The sequence below is a fragment of the Gopherus evgoodei genome, chromosome 7 (assembly GCF_007399415.2).
Source record: "Gopherus evgoodei ecotype Sinaloan lineage chromosome 7, rGopEvg1_v1.p, whole genome shotgun sequence".
In the NCBI taxonomy this organism is placed as follows: domain Eukaryota; kingdom Metazoa; phylum Chordata; order Testudines; family Testudinidae; genus Gopherus; species Gopherus evgoodei.
This window is the reverse complement of record NC_044328.1, coordinates 66,174,302-66,188,140: the sequence shown is the minus strand read 5'-3', so window position 1 is coordinate 66,188,140 and position 13,839 is coordinate 66,174,302.

Sequence of the window (13,839 nt, the reverse complement as noted above, 5' to 3'; positions counted from 1 at the left end):
CAATGCATCTAACCTTGAGCATGTGCTGGGATTTTCGAAGGCATTTAAAACGGTTCTGAACCCAGTTCCAACTGAATGTCAATGAAAGTTGGGTGCCAAGCTCCTTTGAAAATGCCAACTGATGTGATTTGCTGATTAAGGCCCTTAGGGTCCATAAAATTTAACCTGTACTTATGGGATGGAAGAAAATTCAAAACAACCTTGAATAGTTAAATATATATTGCCTTCTTAGCTCTTAAAAACAGCTTAACTAGTTTAGTAAATGGAGGAAAATATTGAGTTGGAGGTATGGGAAAATTCTTGCACATTAACAAAATATATGAAGAAATGTGAAATGTAAGTGTAGCACCCCCTATTCACCTGGTTACCTCCTTTAACACAAATCTTCTTAAGAGTTTTGACAGACAGGCCTGAGTTCTTCTGGATCCTGCCACCCATTCAGTAAGGATGTAAATATCAGTTTAAAAGGTTAACAGGTTAAACAATTAAAATTATGTAGTTTAACTGGTTAACTGTTAACCAAGGTCACTCCAGCCAGCCTGGAGCAGTTCGGGCAGGGTCAAGGTCCCTCCAGGATGGCACAGTTGGGGTCCCGCTGGCCCAGCCGAGGCTCGGGTCCCTCCAGCCGGTACGGTGCTGCTGGGGTTAACGGTTAAGGTCGGTTAACAGTAAGCCTAACGCTTACCAGTTTACCATTTAACCTTTTACATCCCTACCACTCAGCAAGGTGTAGCTTCTTTTTCTTCCCATATGAATTTATTTGGCAGTGCCTCCACCCCCCTTGCTCCTTCCTGGCAGTGTCACCAGGGCAGTGTGGGAAGAAAATTCTAACCACAGGATAACCCCCCTTTAATTGTCAGATAGTTGGAGGCTTCCAAGAAATAAAACAAGCACTCAAGGGTGCCAGAACAATTTTTATAGTAGGGGACTGCTGAATGGAAACCAGGTATTTGGTGTTTTATTATTATTACTTCAAGCCAGGAGATATGGCAGCACCCCCAGTTTCAGCACCACTGCAAAAACATTAATATAATTACTGTGTTAGACATATTGAACAGTAGATAAATATAACATAACTTGGTAACACACTATTCTTAGGATCATCAGTGCCCATGTCAATACCTGTGAATTTCCCCAGTCACATGACCTGATATAGCAAGCTTAAAATTAGTGTCTCATTGGTATGAGTTCTTTGTAGGAATCTTTGATTACCTGTGACCATGATATCTTCTGTGCAGCAGTTAGCAACGTGGCTGACTGGGTTCAGTACAGCCCAGAAGACTCTCAGGTGGAATAAGATGTTAAGTCCCACCACAGGTTTAACAGGCAACAGGTAATAAGATCCCCAAACCCTTACCCCCTGGCTTGAGAACACCATGCTGGCAATAAGGGATCTCCCAAACAATCTCCCTGACTTAAAGGATGGCTGTAGATGAGCAGACTCACCCCTGCAGCGCCTCCTGCTGGTGACTCCTGGGAATTAGCTCACTCCAGCACTGGAGCACCCTTTGCAGGCCGGTTGTCTCTCTGTCTTCTGGCCCCTGTTACCCCTCTATCTGGGGTGCTGCCCCATTGGTAGTAAACCCTTTCTCTCAGGGTTTCCCCTCCCCAGGGAACCCCCACCCACTATTCCCACCTCACCTCAGTATACAGCTACTGCCAGTCATTGTCTAGCCCCACGCTCTGGGGCAGACTGCAGTATCAGCCTACTTATCACTGGCAAGGTTGGGTTTGGACCTACTGCCTTTGCCTACCCCTGGGCTGCCCCCTGTAACTCCCCGTACCTGTTGGCCCAATGCTAGGCCACAGCCTGGGGCTTTCCAGGCTGGAGCTCCCCAGCCCTGCTTCACTCAATTACCCTGTGTCCAGCTCCCTACAGCCAGGCCCTTCTCCCTCTACAACAGAGAGAGAGACTTCTGAGCTCCTGGTTCCCAGTGACTTTATACAGGCCAGCTGTGGCCTGACTGGGGCATGGCCCATCTGCAGCCACTTCCCAATCAGCCCAGCTTATCAGCTCCCAGCTACATTCCCGCAGGGCTGTTTTTACTCCTTCAGGGCAGAAGCTGGTCACCTCCTTGATACCGGGAGTGCTCTGTGTCTGTTTGGGCTGCCCACTTCCCAGACACCCAATAGATGGCTGGAGCCCCTTCTCCCTTCCTGGGCTGCTGCTGCTGGCTGGAGTGCTCCTTTGCTGGACTGCTGCTGCTTGCTGCCACTGCTGCTAGGTGGGGTGGGGGGGCCTTGCTGGCCAGCCCCCACTCCTCCACCTCCGGGGGGAGAAGCCAGGACCCTATCACCACCACCACTGCTGCTACCACCTACGTGGGGTCCTTCCTGCCTGGCCACCAGGGTTGCTGGAGAAGGAGCTGCTGCTGCTGCTGGAGCTGTGTTTGCCTGGGAGCTGCTGGAGCCTGGAGGAAGGTGAGGACTGAGAAGACCACCGGCTGCTGGGGGAGTACACAGGAAGACTCTGGAGACCACTGTGGAGGGGGCCCTCAGGAACTGAGTAACTCTTTGACTGTGCTCTAGTGGTGGGGGTGTAGACTGTGTTTGTGGGGGCACAAGGGGTGTGGCGTGGAGCCTGCCCCCTGGTCCATCTGTGTCCCCCCCCAACCCCCACCACCACCGCTGCCCCCTCCACCACCCCCACAGACTGCTTGCCATCTGCCTTGGTCCCCACCTCTGGGACTCAGCTGCTTGCCTGGCTTGCCACACCCTATTGCCACTGTTTGGGCCTCCAGCAGCAGCAGCCAGCCACCCATATTGACTTTGCACAAGTGCTCGTGGGTGCACGCACCCCCCCTTCCCTGGACTGACCCCTTCCCCTCTGCAACCGGCCCCCTAGCTTTGCCCCTTGTTGCCTGCCCCATTGCCCCTTGTAGCATTTCCCTGCCCCCCCCCGCTTCAGTTTGTTTGCCTGCCCCGCCCGTCTCCCTTTGCAGCTTTGTTTGTCCTGCCCCAGCCCTGCAGCTAGCCCCTTGGTCCCTCTGCCCCACTCCCAGCCTGGTTGCTCCCCTTCCCTATGGCCTCTTCATCCTGATCGGCCCCTCCCCTCGTGCGCCCATGCCCCTTTAGTGCGCTTGTGCTTCCCCCGTTTGAGTTTGCCCCTCTTGCACTGCACCCCCCCAATTGCTGTTGTATCCCTCCCCTCCCCTAGTGCAGCTAGAGGGGCCGGATTTCAATCTTGTGTCGGTGCCTGACCCCCCCCCCAAAGTCCTTGCTAGTCCCCTTCTCTGCCCCCTCCCCCATTTTGGCACCCTCTTCCACTGCCTACAGCCTAGCAGGGAGGAGTGGTTGACCTGCTTTCCCTCCCCTCCCCTCCTCGGGTCTTTTCCCCTCCCTCCCTACTCACCATGGCAGGAGATGCGGCGGGTGGGACTCCTGGGACAACCCCTGTCCCCCCTCCCCCGCCTGCTCTGCCCCCAAACCCCCCAGTCTCAGCCTCAACCGCCGCTGCCGGACCGCTTGCCACCTCTCCCGCTAAAGCGCCGGCAGCGCCCGGCGCTGGGGTGACCTCCACTGCTGCCACGTCCCTCGCCCCCTCCGATTCTGGGGGATCCCCCCCAGCTGGCAGAAAGGGCCAGGGCAAGAAGAAGGGGAAGGGTCCTGCTCGGCAGACTAAGCCCTCCACGGCAGTGGCTGCCACCGCTGCCGCGGCTCCGCCACCGGCCGCGGCGCCCCTCCCCGCTGTTCCCTCCACCAGCTCTGCGGGTGCCCCTCCCCCGGCCCCCAGGGCATACGCCCAGGTGGTGGCGGCCCCCCAGCCCGCCGCTACGTCATCTCCCCCAACCGCCGCCTCCAGTACCACCTACGGCGGCCGGGGCCCATTCCCCACCTTGACCAGGAAGCATGGCGTCCGTTGCCTCTTGGTGGCCGCCTCGCCCCACGTGGAGACCTACGTGCGGGCGTTGGCAAGGGTGGTGGGGCCCACAGCCATCGTGGCGGCCTCCAAGATGTTTGGCAAGGTGGTCTTCTTCCTTGCCTCGGAGGCTGCCGCCCAGGAGGCGGTGGAGAAGGGCCTGGCGGTTGGGGGCGTGTTTGTCCCCCTGGAGCCGCTGGAGGACCTGGGTGTCCGTGTTGTTCTGACGTCCGTCCCTCCATTCCTTCCCAATGCCGCCCTGCTACCCGCCCTCTTGACTCTGGGGAAGCCCATCTCTATAGTGAGCCCTCTCCCCTTGGGCTGCAAGGACCCCGCCCTCCGTCACGTCCTCTCATTCCGCCGGCAGGTGCAGCTTCAACTGCCGCCGGCGGCGCGTGGCGGAGAGGCACTCGAGGGGTCCTTCCTGGTCCCCTATCAGGGGGCCCATTACCGGGTGCACTATTCTACGGGGGAGGCCCGGTGTTACCTCTGCCGGGCGACGGGGCACGTCCGGAGGGACTGCCCCTTGGCCCAGCTCGGAGGAGCACCCGGGACCCCCGAGCCCCGGCAGACTGCCGGCCCCGTCATCGCCGGCGCGCCTGGCTGCCCGGAGCCCAGGGCCGCCCCTCCTCCTCTTCAATCCATCACTGCTCCCGCTCGGGCTGCAGGGGTACCTCCCTCGGCATGCCCAGACGAGCGGGAGAGCTCCGCCTCCGATGCCTGCGCTCTGGCGGGGCCTGTGTAGGAGGGTGCGGCAGGGGTACTGCCGGGCGTGGGAGAGGGCCCTCCCCAGGGGGTATCTTCCCTTCCTCCGGCTGTCCCACCAGTGCCCCTCCAAGTCCACGAACCACCATCCCTGCCCTCCGACCCAACCCCTGTCGACCAGCCCGCAGGTGACGCCATGGAGGGCTGGACCTTAGCACAGGGTAGGCGGGGCAAGCGGAAGGCTCGGGCTCCGCCCGCGCCATCTGATGCGGAAGCACCCCATAAGACCAGGAAGGGGGCCACAGACACCAAGCCTTCTGCCATGCCCCCGGGATCGGACCATATGCCAGTCCCAGCTGGGGAAGACGTGGCAGCACTGGAGAGTACCACTGTCCCTTCTCCGCAGTCCCTCCCGGCGGAGGCCCCTGATGAATCCCCTCCTATCCCCGTGCTGCCTGTGCCCCCTACAACACCCGTGGTGAGTGTCACCTCGGGCGCGAGTGGGGACGACCCCGGGGTGGTGGGCGGTGAGTTCCCCTCCCTCTTTGAGGAGATCGAGGCCCTGGGGATGACCCCAGTTACCCTGGGGGAGAACGACCCTCTGTCAGCGGGCCCCGACCTAGCCAACCTCACCCCGGATTCCCCCTCCCTATGTCCTATCGCCCCGACTGCTGCGTCCACTCCCGCCTCCAGGGACCCCCTGGACTCTTCTGCCTGCCCGGCCGCGGAGGGCACCTCGCTGACGGCTGCCGAGCCTGTTGAGGCGAGGGCCGGTGCTTCACGGCCGGGAGGCGAGCCACCAGGGGGATCCCTCGGTGGCACGGGGCAACCGGTTTCCTTCCTGGGCGGGGGCCCCACTGAGGGTTCTGCATCCCTCACCGCTGAGGCTGCCCTGCCAGCGGTTGAGCCTGAACCCGGTGTCCCCGGGGACCCCCTCCCTACCCCTCAAACCCCTGCGCCTGGCCGCAAGGAGCCGCCTCCTGACGTTTCAGCTCTTGCGGCCCAGAGTCCCATGTCTGCCCCTCCTCCCGACCCTGCTCCTGAGCCCAGCCCTGCCCTTACTCCTGACCACGTCCCTGTCCCCTCCACCTCCCACGCTGTTATTGCCGCCCCTGGGGCTGTCTCCTTCCCTTTCCCACAGGGAGACCCCCAGGGAGCGGCCTTTACGTTTCACAGCCCCGACCCCCTCGGGGCTGCACTCTTCCCTCCGCCACCCCCCATCGAGCCGGGGTCTGAGGCAGAGCGCGTGGCGTCGGCCCATCAGGTGCCACGTCGGGGGTCCGCCCCTTGCCTTCCCATCCCCGTGGGCCACGGGGCTGTCCCAGAGGCCCCACTGGTGGGTCACCAGGGGCCAGTGACCCCACCCCCCCACGTGCTGCGAGAGGAGCTGCGGGAGTTCCTGGAAGAGGTCAGGGGCTCCCGCAACAAGGTGTCGCTTGCTCTCCAGTGCTGGGGGGATTTCCATCAGATCCTCCGGGCCGCGAGGGCCCTCATGGGGGAGGGCAAGAGGACCGGGAAGCAGGGTGCCGCGACTTACTACCGGGTCCGCAGCTTCCGTGACTCCTTGCTCACCTTCGGGGTGGGTCACGGATTGCTGCGCGGCCCACTGGGAGCCGTGAGCGTCCCTGCCGGCGAGGATCCCCCCCAGCCCTCCTCATGGCGCCCATCATCTTTGCCACGTTGAACACCCGGAGCTGTTGGGTGGGTTTCCGCAGGAGCCAGGTGCTCCCCTTCCTTCGGGAGGGGGGGTACTCTGTGATTTTCCTGCAGGAGACCCACACGGATCCGGCCGCCGAAGCCAGCTGGCGGCTGGAGTGGGGGGACGGGGTCTACTTCAGCCACCTTACCACCCGTAGTGCTGGAGTGGCTACCCTGTTCTCCCCCGACCTACGGCCGGAGGTGCTGGGGGTTGCCGAGGCTGTGCCGGGTCGCCTGCTGCACCTCCGGGTCCGCTTGGAGGGGCTCGTGGTGAACCTCGTGAACGTCTATGCCCCGACATCGGCCCCGGAGCGGTTGCCGTTCTATCAGCAGGCGTCCGCCTTCCTCGGCTTCCTGGATCCTCGTGAGTGCCTGGTCCTGGGCGGGGATTTTAACGTCATCCTGGAGGAGCGGGACCGCTCCGGGACTGAGCAGAGCCAGGCCGCCGCGGACGTCCTCCGGGAGATCGTAAACCATCACTCCCTGGTTGACGTCTGGTGCGACCACCACCCAGACGATGTCTCTAGGTTCACCTATGTCCGGGTGGGGGCCCATCGGTCGTGCCACTCCCGGTTGGACCGCATCTACATGTCGCGATTCCACCTTTCACGGGCCCAGTCCTCCAGCGTCCGGCCGGCCCCTTTCTCCGATCACCACCTCGTCACCGTAACGGCCTCCCTCAGTGCGGAGAGGCCGGGGCCGGCCTATTGGCACTTCAACAACAGCTTGCTGGAGGATGCGGGCTTCGTGGCGTCCTTCCGGGAGTTCTGGCTGGCCTGGCGAGGGCAGCAGCGTGCCTTTCCCTCGGCACGGTGCTGGTGGGATGTGGGGAAGGTGCGCGCCCGGCTCTTCTGCCGTGACTACACCCGGGGCGTCAGCCGACGGAGGGATGCGGCGATAGGGCAGTTGGAATGGGAGGTCTTAGAGCTGGAGAGGCGTCTGGCTGCCAGCCCCGAGGATCCATCCCTTTGCGGAGCATGCCAGGAGAAGCGGGAGGAGCTCCGGGTCCTCGAGGACCATCGGGCTTGGGGCGCCTTTGTTCGCTCCCGCATCCGCCTCCTGCAGGAGATGGATCGCGGCTCCCGCTTCTTCTACGCCCTGGAGAAACGGAGGGGGGCCAAGAAGCACATCACCTGCCTTCTGGCGGAGGGCGGCACCCCCCTCCTGCGAGAGGGCCGGACCTTCTACGCGCACCTTTTCTCTCCGGATCCGACCGATCCTGCCGCTCACAGAGTGCTTTGGGACGGACTCCCGATGCTCAGCGCGGGCGCCCGGGACCGGCTAGAGCTGCCTCTCTCTCTGGCCGAGTTCTCGGACGCCCTCCGTCGCATGCCCACCAACAAGTCTCCGGGCATGGACGGGCTGACCGTGGAGTTCTACCGCGTGTTCTGGGACGTCCTCGGCCCAGACCTGGCCAGCGTCTGGGCCGAGTCCTTGCAGGGAGGGGTCCTCCCTCTCTCGTGCAGGCGAGCTGTGCTCGCCTTATTGCCGAAGAAGGGGGACCTCCGCGATTTACGGAATTGGCGTCCCGTCTCACTCCTCAGCACGGACTACAAAATCATCGCCAAGGCCATCTCGCTGTGGCTGGGGTCCGTGCTGGAGGACGTGATCCACCCAGACCAGACCTACACCGTCCCGGGCCGTAGCATCTTCGATAACCTCTATCTGGTCCGGGATCTCTTGGAGCTTGGGTGCAGGGATGGTCTGTCGTTCGCCCTCCTGTCCCTGGATCAGGAGAAGGCGTTCGACAGGGTGGACCACGGGTATCTCCTGGGCACTCTGCGAGCGTTGGGCTTCGGGTCCCAGTTTGTGGGTTTTCTCCAGGTGCTGTACGCTTCTGCAGAGTGTCTGGTCAGGCTCAACTGGACCCTGACCGAGCCGGTCAGCTTCGGGCGGGGAGTGCGGCAGGGGTGCCCCCTCTTGGGCCAGCTGTACGCCCTGGCCATCGAGCCCTTCCTCTGTCTCCTCCGTAGGAGGTTGACGGGGTTGGTGCTTCGGGAGCCGGAGCTGCGGCTAGTTCTGTCGGCGTACGCCGACGATGTGCTCCTCGTGGTCCAGGACCCGGGCGACTTGGCGCGGGTGGAGGCTTGCCAGGCGGTGTACTCGGCGGCCTCCTCCGCCCGGGTCAACTGGGTCAAGAGCTCTGGCCTGGTGGTCGGGGACGGGTGGCAGGCAGGCTCCCTCCCACCCGCGCTTCAGGCCATCCGGTGGAGCGTGGGTCCACTGCTCTATCTCGGCGTTTACCTTTCTGCCACACATCCGTCTCCACCGGAGAACTGGCACAGTTTGCAGGGCAGGGTGGCGGAGCGGCTCCGGAAATGGACAGGACTCCTCCGGTGCCTTTCCCTTCGAGGGAGGGCACTGGTGCTCAACCAACTGGTCCTGTCCATGCTCTGGTACCGGCTCAACACCCTGGTCCCGGCCCCGGGTCTCCTGGCTGACCTCCGGAGGGTGGTTCTGGAGTTGTTTTGGCCAGGACTGCACTGGGTCCCTGCAGGGGTACTCCACCTGCCCCTGGAGGAGGGAGGGCAGGGCCTGAAGTGCCTGCGCACTCAGGTCCACGTCTTCCGCCTCCAGGCACTGCAGAGGCTCTTTTATGGTGCGGGTAGTCCAGCGTGGAGAGCCCTGGCGCATGCCTTCCTGTGCCGCTTCCGAGGGCTCCGATACGACCGGCAGCTCCTTTATCTCGAACCGAGGGGTCTTCCGCGAGACCTCTCCGGGCTGCCGGTCTTCTACCAGGACCTCCTCCGGACCTGGAAGCTGTTCTCTGTGACCAGGTCCGTGGCAGCCACCGAGGGGGCCGACCTCCTCGCGGAGCCCCTGCTACACAATCCCCAGCTTTGTGTGCAGGTGGCGGAGTCCCCCGCGGTGCGCCAGAGGCTGGTCCTGGTGGGAGCCACCAGGGTCGGAGACCTCCTGGACTACGACCGAGGAGGCTGGCTGGATCCTCTGACGCTCGCTCACCGCATGGGGCTCTCCAGACCTTGCACTCCCCGGCGCGTACTCCAGGAGGTGGAGGCCGCTTTGCCGCCCGCTGCTCGGGCCTACCTCAACCGGGTCCTGCGGGAGGGCACGCCCCGCCCACCCCCCACCCCAAGCCCTCCGGACCTTTTCATCGGGCCTCTGCCCCGTAGGCCCGACCGGCCCCCCCCGCCCCTTCTCCGCAAGCCGGCTGCACGACCTGCAGCCGGTCCGTTTCCAAACCGCGCCGAGGAAACAGCTCTACACGCTCGTGCTCCACACCCTTCACTTCCTCACCCTCGTGTCCCACCCTGATACGAAGTGGAGGGACCTCCTGCCACCTTTGGAGGGTGAGGAGCCCCGGTGGGCCAGCCTCTACTCCACCCTGGTCCCAAGGCCCACTGGGGATATCAGTTGGCGGCTCCTCCATGGGGCCGTGAGCACCGGCGTGTACTTGGCGCGGTTTACCCCTGTCCCTGACACCTGCCCCTTCTGCGGCGTGAGGGAGACCCTGGCGCACGTTTACTTAGAGTGCACCAGGTTGCAGCCCCTACACCGGCTCCTCACAGCCATCCTCTTACGTTTCTGCTTACACTTTTCCCCTCACCTCCTTTTGTACGCACTCCCTATCCGTGGCCCCACGTAGTCCCAGGACCTCCTGGTCAACCTCCTCCTCGCCCTGGCGAAAAAGACCATCCACGCGACCAGGGAGGGGAGGTTGGCCGATGGAGACTCCGGTGACTGTGGGGCTTGCTTCCGCTCCATGGTCCGATCACGCATCCGGGCGGAGTTCCTCTGGGCGGCGTCCACTGGCTCCCTTGACGCCTTCGAGGAGCAGTGGGCGCTGTCCAGGGTTCTCTGCTCGGTGTCCCCGTTAGGTTCCCTCCTTCTGACCCTTTGACTTCACTCCTGTCCCTGTTCTTTTATTAGTTGTCCCCCGCACTCAGTGGGTTCTGTGGCCCTGTGGTTCCTCCCCTTAGGCTGGGGGAGGATCCTTTAGCTGTGGGCGGGCTTCGCCCGCCCACTTCCCAGACACCCAATAGGTACAATAGCATACTCACAACTGCATCATGCCTTCTCAGGTTCAGAGAGGGCTCTGGACTCCTCAGTCACTGCAGAGGGGCTGATGATCACTGCTGGCATGTGCCTTCCTCATGCAGGAGTCAGACTGCTTCTGGCCCCAGGATTTCCCCGCACGACAAAGGGGTGTAGGGCCCAAGGTGCCAATTACAAAACTATACTAAAAATCCAAACTTTAATCTCCTATCCTAGGGCTCACACACTCCTGGCAGGCAGCAGCCCTAGACTAGAGGCCGGAGCAGAGCTGGTCAACATGTGGTGACTGATTCCCTAGGGAGCTGGAGGACTAACTCAGCCTGGCTAGGGGGGAGTTTTCCTAACAAAACTCTACAAACTGGGAGTGTCCTTGGAGAGTGACAGGGCCAAACTGAGGGCTCTTGCTTCCAGGTCCCCAGAGCCCACTTCTCAGGGAGACCCCTACATACTAACCTGGGACTCTCCAGCTTCCCACACAGCCAGCCCTGCCCTTTCTGTGGCAGGCTCCTCCAAAATGGCTTCTCCCCCTTCTTTCCCCAGTGCTCCCAGGGGAGGGTGTTTCACTTCCTATTGGTCAGGCTAGCTCTTCTTCCTGGGCTATCCGTTGTCAGTTATTCAACTCTGCCCTCTTCTCCCAGTAGGCACATTGGTTATCCTTCCCCTAGCCAAGAGGGGCTGTCTTTGTGCTAAATCAGAGGTCCCCAAACTGTGGGGCACGACCCCCTTGGGGGGTGCCAGGCTAGCCCCCATGGGAGACGGGGAGGGAGCGCCACCCAGCTCTGCTCCTGGCACTGAATGCTGGTCCCATGCCTGGGACTCCGTGCCCAGGGCCCCTGCTACTGTCCCTATGCTAGGGGCCCTGGCTGTTGGCCTCAGCCCCTAGCCAATGCTCCACCCCTGCCCCCAGCCAAGGCCACATTACCCTGTTCTCCCCTCCTGGAGCCATGGCCTTGCTCCCACCCCCAGCTGGGGGAATGAGGTAAGGTAAAAAGTTTAGGGAACTCTCTAAATAGTGGCTCTCCTTTCTCCACCTCGGTTGCCTAGCAGACTCTCATCTGCCCTTGGCTCCCCATCCCTACGAGGAGCAGTGTGCCTCTCCTTGAGCTACCAGCACACAGAGCCCCAGGGACCTAGGTGGGTTCCTGGGGGTTACGTAAGATACAGTAGGATTTCATGATTCCCAATCTTTATTGGCCTTTAAAAAAAACACCTCTGAAACACATGTATATCTGAGATCAATACTAATTGGAGCTACCATACAGACAATGATAACTGTAAGTACATATAATGTAGCAGTGTGCAAAATCTACTAAAAAGATGGGCAATGATACAACAAATAGTGAATGCAACTGAAGAAAATTAAAATGTTCTAGTGAAGCCAAGGTTGCTTCGCTCAAGGAGTCCTTCTCATTTTGTGCATCAAACAGCAATGGGCGTGGAAAAAGTTCTGGATGGTACATGACAGGATTTCATGGTGAGCTCTCAATGGGTTATAGACTGAGAAATAATTGAGACCTTTCACTGTGCTACCTCTAGCATCAATCCAGCATTTTCACTGGTGAGTAGTGACTTCAATAAGACTATGCATGGGCATATAAGCATGTGCACAATTGGAGCTTTAGTAATGTAACTTGGAGTGCAATGGGACTTCTAATGTATGTGAAGTTAGGTCGTGGCCATGCAGATTTTATTTATTTATTTTTGCATTACATCAGTGCAAAATATGCAGGTGTGCTGCATAAATGTAAAACAGGGCTTGAACTGGTGTGGCTTTTGCTGATTTGAAATCCCATTGACACAGCATCATTAGTGCAAAAAACCCCAGCTCTGTGTATATAGAGCCTTATTCATACATATATGTGTTTGCAAGATGTGGGCCATAGTATAACATCAAAGTCCATGTAGCAGCCATCGCTATGACACTCTTGTACTCATTTCAGTAAAGACATGTTTAAAAAAATATATCTAGTCTGAGGCCATGTCTACATCTAAAATTTTGCAGCGCTGGTTGTTACAGCTGTATTAGTACAGCTGTATAAGGCCAGCGCTGCAGAGTGGCCACACTTACAGCAACCAGCGCTGCAAGTGGTGTTAGATGTGGCCACACTGCAGCGCTGTTGGGCGGCTTCAAGGGGGGTTCCGGGAACGCGAGAGCAAACCGGGGAAGGAGACCAGCTTCGCCGCGGTTTGCTCTCGCGTTCCCGGAGCCACCCAGCAAACCGCAGGGAAGGAGACCTGCTTGCTCGGGGTTCCGGGACCGAGAGAGCAAACCGGGGAAGGAGACCAGCTTCGCCGCGGTTTGTTCTCGTGTTCCCGGAGCCACCCAGCAAACCGCAGGGAAGGAGACCTGCTTGCTCGGGGTTCCGGGACCGAGAGAGCAAACCGGGGAAGGAGACCAGCTTCGCCGCGGTTTGCTCTCGCGTTCCCGGAGCCACCCAGCAAACCGCAGAGAAGGAGACCTGCTTGCTCGGGGTTCCGGGAACGAGAGAGCAAACCGGGAAAGGAGATCAGCTTGATTACCAGAGGCTTCCTCCTTCCACGGAGGTCAAGAAAAGCGCTGGTAAGTGTTTACATTGGATTACCAGTGCTGGATCACCAGCGCTGGATCCTCTACACCCGAGACAAAACGGGAGTACGGCCAGCGCTGCAAACAGGGAGTTGCAGCGCTGGTGATGCCCTGCAGATGTGTACACCTTCAAAGTTGCAGCGCTGTAACTCCCTCACCAGCGCTGCAACTTTCTGATGTAGACAAGCCCTGACAAATACAGTATGTGTCTGGTGGCAGCATGATGAAGTTAAGGAGTTGAGTTACACCACAGTAATTCTGTATTTCTATATTTGCTAGCTCTCAAATTAGGGGAAATCAAAGTACCATGTTCCAAGTCCCAGCAGCTCAATCTTCACGATTCTCAATCTAACACCTTCAAATGTGTGTACACACACACACACACACACACACACACACACACACACACTATGCTAATAGAATGTAACCTGTTTGTGCACTATGTTTTATAGTAAGAACAACATCCCCTGAGCTGTAGATTTTGGAATAACAATGTGCTGGACCTTAGAATCTTCCAGTATAAAATAAGTTTAAAATTGAGCTGACATGACCTTCTTCTGAGGAACAGAAACAAGTGGTTATAGGGGAGAGATGTGGCAACTGCTTGCATAGAATGTCTACAGAGGAACACCAGGAAAGGAGAGGAATTGTTTAGGGGCTATAATTGGGGGCATAATAAGGTGACAATAAAAGAAAAATGTAAGCTGAATGTCAGGGAAAAAGTCCTGATGGCATATTTATATAGACTGTGAAATGATCTCTCAGGGGAGTGGTAGGAGTCCCACTGCTTGGGTCAAATTAAGGTGACTTGCAGAGGAAAGCTCAAAATTGAGTTAAGCGTTCATTACTTAATTCTGCATTTTCATTTGCAGGTCACCTTTAAAGCTAGGCTGAACAAAGCACAAATATACTACAGAGTTATCATGAGTAAATTAGTAAAATGCTTTGCCCACCCCTGGGACAACGGACATGACAATCCAGTTTCCATTGTTTA